The sequence below is a fragment of the Leiobunum rupestre genome, chromosome 5, assembly GCF_980474605.1.
Source record: "Leiobunum rupestre chromosome 5, qqLeiRupe1.1.hap1, whole genome shotgun sequence".
In the NCBI taxonomy this organism is placed as follows: Eukaryota; Metazoa; Arthropoda; class Arachnida; order Opiliones; family Sclerosomatidae; genus Leiobunum; species Leiobunum rupestre.
The window spans coordinates 25,709,916-25,723,131 of NC_143388.1; positions in this window are offsets into that span (position 1 = coordinate 25,709,916).

The window sequence follows — 13,216 nt, forward strand, 5'->3', positions numbered from 1 at the left end:
AATCTACGAAGCTACTATGGTTATCAACACTCACAAGGGTCTCTACAAGCCGAACAGAATACCATACGGAGCATCCTCTGCGTCCGCGATCTTCCAGAGACACATCGAAATTGTCATTCAGGGGATTGACGGCACAGCAGGGTTTCAAGACGATTTACTCATTCCTAAAAGATCGATGGTCAAGGAATTCACCCTCTGGGCGACAAAATGAAGGCTATCATGGACGCTACCAAACCAGAGAATCTCGACCAGCTTCGATCATTTATTGGACTATTCAATTACTACGGACGTTTTCTTCTAAATAATTCCACGAAGCTAGCGCCGTTCTACCGCTTAATGCAAAAGGAAACACCATGGGAATGGAACGAAGATCAACAGAAAGCATTCGCGAAGATGTCGTTGAAGATAAAAGAAAACCAGTAACGTTGGCATGTGACGCATCACCTTACGGTATAGGAGCAAGAATGGGAACGAGCAGCCAATCTCATTTGAATCTGGAACTCTCACTAACGCTGAGAAGAACTATCCACAAATAGAGCGGGAGGCTCTGGCCATTGTATTTGGAGTTACCAAGTTCCAAAACTATCTACTTGGAAGAAAATTCAAGCTGTTAACTGATCAAAAGCCGTCAATAACGTTATTTTCAGAAAACAAATCCATTCCAGCTATGGCGGCTTCCAGAATTCAAAGATGGGCGTTGACACTACACTCCTATCAGTAGAACATCTGCTACAAACAAGTCAAGCCTAACGGTAACGCCGACGCTCTAAGCAGGTTGCCGGAATTCATACTACTCGAACCAGAAAAGAACGTCTTCAGTATTTCTTCTATGCAAATGCTTCAACAAGATCCCACTTTTCAGAAAGTTTATCAAGGGCGGGTGACCAACTATAGATGTCAACGGGCATGTCAACTACGGTTTTATCATTCTTCCGCCGAAAGAACGAAATTACTTGTAGCAAAAGTGACATAATTACCAAAAGTGTGTCAATCGAAACTATTTCTTAATGAATGTTACGAGTGAAATACAAGTTGGGAGGGGAGAAGGGAAAGTATGCCTTGGGGAGAGAAAGAAGTTACAACCAACAAATAACGCCTCGTAGTGAGGAACGGAGGAACTAACAAGGAGACGACCCGAGGTGTTACACACCGATTTTGTTCAAACTCGGGGGATTGGTAGACCTTCATGTAACTTGAAAAATCCTAAAGGGATTTTATTCAATGGGTAACGGTTTTGCCATGGCAACGAAAAATGTTTTTGACAACATAAAATTGAAATTTTTCCTATTTAAGCTATATTGGTTCATTTTCACTCATTTGGTTCAAATTGATCAAAATGTGATCAATTTTTATGTTTTTCGTCAATATTAAATTTTTTTTTTAAATTTTGGAATTTTATTTTTTTTTTAAATCTTGCACAGGGGGCCCTTGGAATCGATCCAAATCCCATGTTATTTTCAATGGGAAAATTTCCATTTTATGTTGTCAAAAACTTTTTCGTTGCCATGGCAAAACCGTTGCCCATTGAATAAAATCCCTTTAGGATTTTTCAAGTTACATGAAGGTCTATCAATCCCCCGAGTTTGAACAAAATCGGTGTGTAACACCTCGGGTCGTCTCCTTGTAAGTAGCATTGGTCAAAGCTAGGAATATGAAAACTCGGTTTACTTGAATCCTCCTAGGTCAAAGTTAGTGTATTTTTTGATGTTTCGTCGTTCTGTAGAGATGCTATCGCCATCTACCTACGATATAATACCGTAGACTAAAAAAGATCCAGAAAGGCGACAATAAATAGTCTTTTAATGGCTTCAAAAGTCGCTTGATGACTTAGGCCTAAGGTGGTGCCTTGGGTATTAGCCTAGCTGATTATTATTATTATTATTATTATTATGTTTTCGATCTCGAGTCGAGCATTCATTAAACCGTTAGCATACGAGACTACAGGGATTGTCACACTTTTGTTTGTAGTAAAGGAATCTTGCTGGGGAATAATCGAGTCATCGTACCCGTGAAGTACCAAGAGCACCTCTTAGAAGAATTTCAATGCACAGACCAAGGAATGAGTCAGATGAAGGCGCTGACAAGGTCAAAGTTTGGTTGTTATTATTATATTATTACCAAGTTTTGTCTTTCGATGGTTATTATTCAGTTAGGGGATTCGGGCCCATCACCCCATTCCAAGTGGCCCCGCTTCGACGGGAATTTGACATTCCCCTTGGTGACATCGTAACGTTACCTCAGGAAATTAAAAATTTGGTTCCCCCCATCTTGGAAGCGAGTCTTCAGAAGATAACGGGGAAAAATCTCCACCGACTGACTTTCGTAATCAAATTACAGTTTTAGAATTTTATGTTCCGAAAACGTTTGAAAAATCAGCGGAAGCTTGTGAAAATGTTTCAAGGCACATAACAGTTGAAAAAAATTATGTAGACTTTTTCTTATCTTATCTCTTATAAATGTAAATATATAGTTTTTTAACAGTTGTTTATATACTCACCCTCACTTAAATTAATCAGTTCTACAGAAAGATCAGTGTAGCTATATTAATCATGTAAACTTTTTAAATACTAATCGTTAAATAATACTAGTTTTACTTTGATATATTGTCTTGGGTCATCTCGTTCATGTTTCCTCTTCGCTAAGTAGTTGAATTAATTTTCAAAAGGTCATGGAGCCAGCACCCTTCCATTGCGCCATCCTGTTCGAGCTTATCTAATTACGTCCGCAAGTTAACCGTTCCTGAGACGAGTAACCTGTTTACCGATGCTATGAATAATCTACTACGCTATGACATTGAGAAGTTGTCCGCATCCAACATCTTGCTAAGCTGGTAAAGACAAGTAATCTACATCCTCACGATAAGATGAGTCTTCAATATTGTGACTGGAGAATGGGTCGAGCCGACTGAGCCTCAGCAAAGGGACTACGGTGATTGTTCGGAAGAATGCAGGGATGAGTCTCTTTATCTAATGGCGGATAGGGATAGAATTGATTGGTCGACTACTTGGTTAGATTTCAACTTGTTTATTTCGGAAGCAAAAGCTTATCTTTGAACCACTTTAATCCATGTTTTTTCGGCGTTTTGGGACAGTGGGCATATCCTTTTCACAGAGAATCTGAACCGTGGTACAGAATACCTTGGATAGGGCTAGGAGTAGTAAACACAACACCCCTAAGAAAACGTCCGTAGTAATTGAATAGTCCCATAAATGATCGAAGCTGGTCGAGATTCTCTGGTTTGGGAGCGTCCATGATAGCGTTCATTTTTTAGCCCAGAGGGTGAATTCCTTGACCATCGATCTTTTAGGAACTTACATTTTTCTTTGGCCATTTTTAGTCCAGCTTGATGAAGAGCTGAAAGTACTTCGTGTAGACGTTATAAATGCTCGGTTCGATTTGTGCCTCCAATGAGTAAATCGTCTTGAAACCCTGCTGTGCCGTCAATCCCCTGAATGACAATTTCGATGTGCCTCTGGAAGATCGCGGATGCAGAGGATGCTCCGTATGGTATTCTTTTCGGCTTGTAGAGACCCTTGTGAGTGTTGATAACCATAGTAACTTCGTAGATTCTTCGTCGAGCTCGAGTTGGGCATAGGCTTCCTTCAGATCAATTTTTGAAAAGTAACAGCAGTCAGCTAGGTTCGCGAAAATGTCTTCCGTTTTCGGTAGTCGATACTGTTCAACTATAAGGAACGTGACAAGTTTTATAAAAGAAATAGAGAGCAAGGTGAATCTATTGCATCATATGTTGCAGCACTAAGAAAACTTGCTGAATTTTGTAACTTTGGCAATACATTAGATGTCATGTTATGAGACCGTTTATTAAGTGGAGTGAATAATGACGCAATAAAAAGAAAGTTATTGGCTGAAAGACAATTGGATTTTCAAAAAGCTTTGGACATTTCAACGTCAGTAGAACAAATTGATAAAGAATCTCGTGATTGTTGCTAATAGTAAAACTAATGATCAACAAATTAATAAGATGTCTTTATACAAACTTAACCAACAACAAAAGAACTTGACACTTCAAAATTCTCGCACTCATCAGTCCCGAGGCCATAGAGGACATGGAAGAATTCCAGCAAATTGTCCTCAGTCACGATATCAAACTTTCTCAAGAGACAATTTTCAAAATAAATATTCTACTCACAGACATGCCCAAGATCACTTTTCAAATATATCCAATGTTCCATGTATGAGCTGTAATTCTATTCAATACCCAGAATGGGAATGTTTTTACAAAGAATCAACATTTTTTTTTGTAACACCAAAGGACACATGGCTAAAGGAACTTCCAGAGGACAAAGGCAATTTACCCGTGGAAGAAATAGATATAAAACCAACACTCACAATTCCACAAATTATGTAGATCTCACCGATGAAAAATTATCAAATGAAGAAGACACCCAAGAATATGATTTATATCATATTGATGACTCAGAAGAAATAATAACCATATATGAAGAACATAATCACGATCATAAAATATCCAATATTAACGATTCAAATAAACTAATACCTCCTGTTGAAATTTCATGTGAAATAAATGGCACTACGATACTATTCGAAATTTACACAGGATCTGCGTATTGTTACGGTAGGATGAGACGACGACAAGATATTCAATATAAAATATACTTTATTTATAAACATACAAAAAATAGTGTGAAGCGCGAACTGGTAGACGGGCCGACCGATGAAGGGTCAGCCGAGGGAGTTAGATTCCCCGCCGTAGGAGGATTTTCACGAGAGGCTGCGCTTGTTCAGCGTTAGTCCTCTCGCTATTACCTAGACGTCTGGAGTGAGCTTTTGCAGCAGGCGGTCCAGTCGTCCCGTCAGAGAAGGCTCAGCCTATTCGGCTTATGTCTCTTCTCTTCTGCCTACACCGAGAAACGTCGCCCTGACTTCGGAGAGACCCGGCCTTTTATAGTGGACGGTGACCTTCGGCCCCTTTGTTATGAAGGACTATAAAGGGTACGTCTTATTGATGTTGCTTGGTCGGTCCGTCTACCTATTCCTAGTTACGCGTGACAGCTCTCCCTCTAAGAAAGAGCCGTCCCGGCATTTGATCCAGAAATATATACAAAACAAAAACACAATAAAATAATATATAAAAAAGAAGATCGGAGTGGTCTGTGAACAGCAGAGGTAATCTATACAGCACACGACGAGCGTATTCGCAGATGAGAATTCCATCATCGTGCGGATGGGCTGGGGCCGTGAATTGAGGCGAGATGTTGGCAGAGACGGTCGTGAAGTCCAGTATCCCCCGTAGCCGGACTTCTTGACTGAGATACGCGCTGATCCTGGAGAGGCTAGTGGCAGCGGTTGACGCAACGGGTGACAAATGGGTGATAGTTTCACTACTGATGTCGATCACGATGAGACTCCATTGGGAATGGCGAAATAGCGGCATTATCAAAATGTCGCAAGCGAATAGGTCGGTTTCCAACTCAGCCTGGACACAGGTGCTATCGGTGTTAAGCAGACTCCGAACAAATGCGGTAGCGAAGACGAACGCCGTACGAGAGCTTAGGACTAGTAGCGTATGAAGATACATCTCAACAACGCTCTCCGGCAATGGGCCCAGTTCCGGATCTCGAATGCGTGACAAATCCGTCGTTGTTATTGCAAATCCGAAACGAGAGGTCGGATTGCGAGGAACAGCCACCTTCCGTCGCTCCCGTCGCCGTTCTCGTCGGGATAGATGATTGACAAGACTTGGATGGAGGGGGTCAATTTTCCTTAGTGATTGTATATTTTCACGGAACTTTTTAACGCGGGAGGGCCGCATACCGTTAATTTTAACTAAAATTAAAAGGAAATAAATTAGATGATGGGGACTGTGAGTTCTAGAGAAGTGTACGTAGTGAGAGCTTTTAGCGAAATGGCGAGTCTTCGTTTCTTTTCTCATTTTCCATGGTTCCACCGCGTGATGGGGTTGTTTATGTTATTTATGGTAGGCAGGTATCGAAGGATAGAGGAGAAAAAGTCGTGGCAATCGTTAGTGGGTCTCTGGGGAGTCATTTGGTGGGAAAGAGTTTAAAACGCCGCGTAGGTCAGCCGGTCCGGGCTTCGGCGCAGTCGTGGAGATCGGCGGGTATCTGTTTGTAGGGCGGGAGGAGTTTGTTGGCGTGTGGCTAAAGAGCCTGGAGCGTCTGAAAGAGAAAATTCGCAAATTTCTGGTTCAGAATGGAATTGAACTTTACCAAGAGGGGGAGAAGGGATGTTATCTTCCCAATCAGCTCGCTGAAAATATGGTTTTAGCCTCTCAACTGACACTACGTCCGTCTTTTTCCCCGAAGAGTCCGATATCTCGAAATCGTTTGGCGCAGTTTTGCGAATTATCCGGTAAGGGCCAGCGTATTGGTGGAGAAGTTTTTCGCACCGTCCTGGGATGCGGCGTGGCGTGCGCAATAATACCAGGTAGCCTTCGTTAAAATCTGCCTCCCTACGTTTCGAATCGAAACGATGTTTATGTTTTGTTCGGGAGATGGCGTGACGGTCGGCTGCTATAGCTCTAGCGCGCTAGGCGTACGCGATGTTTTCGAATCCAAACTGGCTTGCAATAGTAGCAGCGGGTAGGTTCAGAGCGGCATCAAGCATCAAGTCGGCTTCGTAACCGTGTAGTAGAAAGAACGGTGTGTAGCCTGTGGTGTCATGTATGGAGGTGTTATAGGCAAACACTAGGTGGGGAAGAAAACGATCCCAATCCTTGTGGTTGTCAGACACGTACTGAGATATCATATCAGGCAAGGTTTTATTAAATCGTTCAACTAGTCCATTGGTTCTAGGATGATAGGCTGTTGTGCGACGGTGTTCCACGCTAAATAGTTATTTCAGCCACAACTTTGTTTAAAAATTCAGTTCCCCGATCGCTGATGAGTTCTTTGGGGCTTCCGTACAGTAGTAGTCCCGCTGGCCTAAACGGGTACGTCTTACGTTTCTGGCAGGCCATACAGGATGAAACGTAGTTGGACACGTGAGACAGCATTTTAGGCCACCAGATTCTAGTACGAACCCGTTCCCAAGTTCTTCTAAGGCCGAGGTGGTCAGCCTGAACGTCATCGTGAAGATAATAGAGAATGGGGGACCCCATGGTTTTCGGAGCGACTATGGCGTAATGGAATCCGGTCGAGGCCAGTATCCGTCGGCAAAGGAGGCCGTCGCGAAGCGTAAAACATTCGCTAGCATGGCGAAGCTTACGGGTAGGTTTGACAGAGTTATGGTCGTTCTCTAAATGCCGAATGATGGGTTCCATAAATGAGTCTTGTAACTGAAGTTGGTGGATGTCGTATTTGCCGAGGTCGTCATCAGATACTGGTAATGGAGTGGCGAGGAGCGAATCCTGAATCGCCGGGGCTGGCTCGTGTGGTGCCCTAGACAGTGCATCCGCATCAAGGTGTTTTCTCCCATCCTTATGTTTAATAATGGGATTGAACTCCTGGAGGGTCAACGACCATCTGGCCAGCCGGCCGTTTGGAATTTTGACAGTCGTTAACCAGCAGAGGCAGTGGTGATCAGTAACGATGGTGACGGGGTTCCCATAAATATAAGGCCTAAACTTCTGAACCCCAAAGACGATAGCTAGGCACTCCCTCTAGGTTGGGCTATAATTTCGTTCTGCCGCGTTTAAGAGACGGCTAGCGTAGGCGATAACGTGCTCTCGTCCTTCAACGCGCTGCTTCAGAATAGAACCTATTCCGTATGCGCTGGCGTCCGTGTGAATTTCGAAGGGTGCTCCCATCTAGGGTGTTGGATAATGGGGCTTGATATTAAGGCATCGCGGAGGAATTGGAAAGCTTCTTCCTCTCCCGCTTCCCACGTGAATGGCGCGTCCTTCTTCGTTAGGTTGATTAATGGCTTGGCTACCTGAGAGAATCCCTTCACAAAGCGCCGGTAGTACCCGGCAAGGCCGAGGAACTGCTGAATTGCACGTTTTGTTGTTGGACGTTGAAATTGCCTGACAGCTTCCAAATTCCGTGGGTCTGGGGAAATTCCGACGCCGTTGATGATGTGGCCCAAGAATCTAATTTCCGTTTTGGCGAAGGAGCATTTGCTGGGTTTAATTTTCAAATTCGCGTTACGCAGGCATGATAAGACCTGCTCGAGATGACCTAGATGGCTTGTAAAGTCTTTGGAAAATATGATGATATCATCCAGGTACGCAACGACCACTTTCCACATCAGAGCCGTTGAAAGGTACTCGGTGCGTTACAAAGCCCCATGCCAAGAACGTTGAACTCGTATTGGCCGTCCGGAGTGACGAAAGAGGTCTTTTCCCTATCTTTTTCGGAAACTTCAACCTGGAAGTAGCCGGAGGCTAGGTCGAGAGTGGTAAAAAGGGTAGAGCCGGCGAGGCGATCGAGTGCATCGTCGATTCGTGGTAAGGGATGTACATCTTTTTTGGTAATCTGATTCAGACGACTCCAATCCACGCAAAACCGCCAGGAGCCATCACGTTTTTTGACGAGGATTACCGGTGCGCCCCAAGGGCTGCAAGACTCTCGGATGATGTTAGCCCTATGTAGTTTCTCAACTTCATTTCGGAGTACTTCCCGTTCCTTAAGTGATTTCTGGTACGGATGACAACGTACTGGCGCGGCGTCCCCGGTATTTATTTGGTGGGTTATCAAAGAAGTACGTCCCAGATCATTCTCGTGTTTGGAGAACACGGATGCGTGCTTTCAGACAGTTGCTCACCGATATCTAAGTGCTCCGGAAGGTGGGTGTCGACAGTGGTTTCCACTGGGTCCAGAAGTTGTAGTTCCAGGACTTCATGAGCGGTGGCGATATGACAATTACGCGGTAGAACAATAGGGTGATGGGAGGGATTGGCAGCCCGAATGAACGCACGGCCTTTCTGAAATAGAGCTAGTGTTTTGCACACTAGAAGGCCATGGCGCTCAAATGTGTCAGGTGCAGTTTGAATAAGTAGAGTATCGCAAGCCCTTGGAACGGAAACTTCGATTGGCATCTCCGAGAGAGGCGGGATGGTAACGTCGGAGAAGGATCGAACGTTGGTATACTGATCGAAAAGACGGTCGGGCAAAGGAAAGGTGTCGTTGCCCAGGGAAACCGTGAGATTTCGGAAGCTAATCTCGACGTTGTTGGAAGAGCAGAATTCCAGTCCCAACAGTAGTTCGTGATGGAAGTTTTCGATAACAAGAGCGTCAATTTGAAAAGAAGAGTGGCCGATCCCCAGTGTGAGGCTAGTTGAACCGACTGCAATAATGAGGCTACCATCGGCTACTCGTAGCATTATTGAGCCGGCTGGGCGGATGAGAAGACCAGTAGATCGGCAAATTGTGAGATTAATGATGTTTTTAGTACTTCCAGAGTCAAGAATAACGTTAATGGTGTTGTCATTTAAAAATCCAGGGAGAGAGATAAGGTTATCGGGAGAACTGAGGAGGAAAGGTTCGTGGGTAGCTACGGCAGGGTCCCTCCTAGTACCGCCGTCGGTCCCCGTTTCCCGGATGGGCGTTAAATCGGCCGTTAGGATGAGGTGAGCTATTTCGTCCACGCCACGGCGATGGGCTCCGACCACGAAACGGGGAGATCGGAAACGGTCTTGAGACCGAGCCCCGTTCTGCCCTCGACAATAGGAAGAGCGATGGTCGTCTCGGCCACAGATATTGCAGTTGTGTGAAGGGCTAGACTCTCTGCGGCGCTTGAGATCGTTAACGTCTTTTTGCAAACCTTCGAGCAGACGACGAAGGGATTGGATTTCGTCTTGTATCGGTGTCTGGTAGAGCAGAGGAGAGGTGAGTCGATCCTTAACCGTTGAAGACTTACTGGCGAGAGCGGTTGTCAAGAGCTCGAGAATCTTCCCATTGGCAGTGGCGGCCTCCGTGGGAGTGGGCTTAAGCGTCGCGAGTAGGTGTAATTTGTCAAGAAACTCGGCCGAAGTGGACGGGCTCATTAAAACCATTTTCTCCCGTAATTGCGGGTTCAACCCTTTGAGTAAAAAGTTGACTTTTTCGGCTTCCGGCATAGAGTGATTGGCCAAAGAGCAAAGTGCCAAGACGTCGCGATAATATTTGATAGGGTCTTCGTTGGATTGTTGTTGGTGAGAGAGAAGGTCATTAAAAATGGAGCGCGAAGAGCGCCCAAATTCAGATTTTATAGCTGCCTCCCAATCAGTCCATGAGTATTGGGAAGTTGTATTGCCCCGCAGCAACCGAGAATACCAATCGAGGGCTTTGCCCTGGAGTACCGTGGTGAGGAACGAGATCTTCTCCGCATCAGTGCGCCCCAAGGTACTCTGATTGAATAAGGCGAGCCAACCGGTGGCTTCCTGAGTGTCGGGGTCATATTTGGGAAGGTGTTGGCGTAGGTTGACTGCGCCCATAAGTCGGGCCAGGAGCGTTGGCAATTCCTCAGCGTTGGCCATGTGAACGGTGTCTGCGTTCGCCGCAGAGGGACAGTTGGAGAGCGGGAAATGAGAGTTACGTGAAATGGCGTGAGCGGGTAACAACTGGTAGACGGGCCGACCGACGAAGGGCCAGCCGAGGGAGTTAGATTCCCCGCCGTAGGAGGATTTTCACGAGAGGCTGCACTTGTTCAGCGTTAGTCCTCTCGCTATTACCTAGACGTCTGGAGCGAGCTTTTGCAGCAGGCGGTCCAGTCGTCCCGTCAGAGAAGGCTCAGCCTATTCGGCTTATGTCTCTTCTCTTCTGCCTACACCGAGAAACGTCGCCCTGACTTCGGAGAGACCCGGCCTTTTATAGTGGACGGTGACCTTCGGCCCCTTTGTTATGAAGGACTATAAAGGGTACGTCTTATTGATGTTGCTTGGTCAGTCCGTCTACCTATTCCTAGTTACGCGTGACAGTATACTTTAATATCAGATGTTCAACGACAAAGTATCAACCTAAGAGGATAACTACATCCTAGTTCTTTAAAACTCAAGTCTTTTTCTGGTCATACCGTATTACTAAAAGGAATAATGTCTGTCAAGGTAAAATATAATAAAAAAACGTTGACATTTTATAGAGACCTGATGGCCAAGTCTTATACCTTCAATCTTTCCAAAATCGTTTAAGTAAACTTCGTTATCAGTATTATTTTACATGGCTTGTCACCGCAGTCGGAGAATCAGAAATCTTAGTTTCGTTTTCTAGCGGAAATTTCGGTTCTCACGCAGGACCTTGACATTGGACACAAGCGGGGACAGGTGCGGATTAACCCTTTCGGCGCCTCTAGGCACATAAAAATTTGGCGCCTATTGGCATTGTCTAATGGGTTAGTCAGTGAAGTAGGGGCAAGCCAAGTACTTGGACAGTCGGGTATTTAGCGCTTCTAGAAAAATGCCGCCCCAGGCATGTGCCTACTCTGCCTAATGGTTAAAACGCGGGGGAGAACGCTGAAACCGGTAGTATCTATTGTCTCTGTAGTTTGAAAATGCGTAGTCTCTTACCGGGGCCCACAAGGGGTTGGAGTGTGCTATAACTGGTGGCTATACCGGGGAGTCGGGGTCCGGCTCTTGTAACCCACCACGGGCGGTAGCGCACTGGGAGATGTTAGCTCCGTCCAAATGGTCCTATCTCCACCTTCGACTTCAGTCCGGTGTGGGCTGGTAACTGGGCTTCGGCCCAGGCTAACGGAGAGGGTCCAGGCAAACTGGCCGCTTCGGCGGATTGAGTAGCCTGCTGTGGGGCTGTGGGCCTCCGTATGAGGGCACGGCGGACCCATCTCCCGGCCTTTTGGAGTTCCACCGGGATATCCGGTGCCAGCTGTGCCGGGTTATGCGGGCTGCTGTGTGCCCGCCGCATAGAAATTTTATACTCCTACCTAGAATGCTCCCGTCTACGGGAGAACCTGACGCCAAGTCATTTTGTAGCAGCGACTAATGATTATATAGTCTTTGCTTAAGCTTCAGCCAATCAGCGGCCATCCATTGACTACGGCAAGCCGCTAGCGCCATAACATGGCGGTTAAAAATAGTAGAAGCTCAGACGATTTTTACAGGATCCATCCGATCCAAGCTCACAGAATTCCCATAGGTTTTTTCTGGAGTTTTTAACATGATCCACTTCAACGTTTTTGGATTTTTATTTAATAAAAGTGTTAAGATTTTTTGAACTTTTAGTTTTGTTTTCATATTTACTTATTATAAGGAATATTTAAATGCCATTGTGAGGAAGATAAATAATAATAATAAATCTTAAATAATATTTCGTTTAGGTTCGCTTTGAAAATATTTAAGCCTAGGCCTGACATAGGCCTAACTTTTAAAATAGCAGGCAATGTCAATGGCAGTTTTGGGAGAAGCAGTGACTGAAGGTCCTTAGTATTAACCTTTGAATTTAAAGGTTATTTCACATTTAAAGTAAGTAATATTATATTTATTATTATGTTTGTAGAAACTTAGATAAACAAAAACCTTATTATATCCCAGAAAAAATACATTACACTAACGAATGACACTTATGAGGAATTGACGACAGTCATTTAATTAAACAGCAACAATCATACTGATAATTGTCTTATTTTTCAAAACTTTACCTTCTATTTAATAATATGCTTTTTGTCTTAGAAGCTTAGCCAAGATAAATGTCTCGCACTCTGCTTAAATTCAACATTCCACTGTTAAAGAACATAAGAGATAGTGCTCAACGAAGTCCGATATTTACAATGTTAAATAGTGTTTTTAAAAAAACGGATATTGCAGTAATTATAGTCCTGAGTTGTTGTTCCACTAGGCTCACTGAACTTCCTGAAGTCACTTTTACCAAATCATCAATTTAAAAGCCCGCCGTTTGTTAACATTTCAAAGTGCCCCAAGGTTTAAGGAAACACAAACTTTAACCTGTACAACGACACATTACCGTCCACCGCAAATCGTTTTCTACATGTGGAAATGAAACATCGAGGAGCCATAACAACAAACAACGCAATAGTTATCCAAAACGTTAACATATGAGAGAAAAAAATTTACGAGTAAAGAAACAGTCTACCATGTTTAAAAACTACATTAAACTCGATCACGGCCCCCTGCACGTGCTCACATGAGCGCGTGCAGGGGGCCATGACTCGATTGACGTGGGCCAATCAAATGCGGGTTCTTAAGGTGACGTAATATAAAATCAAATTATTATTTTCAGTAACTCAAACTAGATGGCAACGAGTCGTTGCCGTAGTCACTCTTTGAATCGTGATTGGCTGATAATGACGAAACCTCCGAAAATGTAATTGGCCCATTTTGTATTTA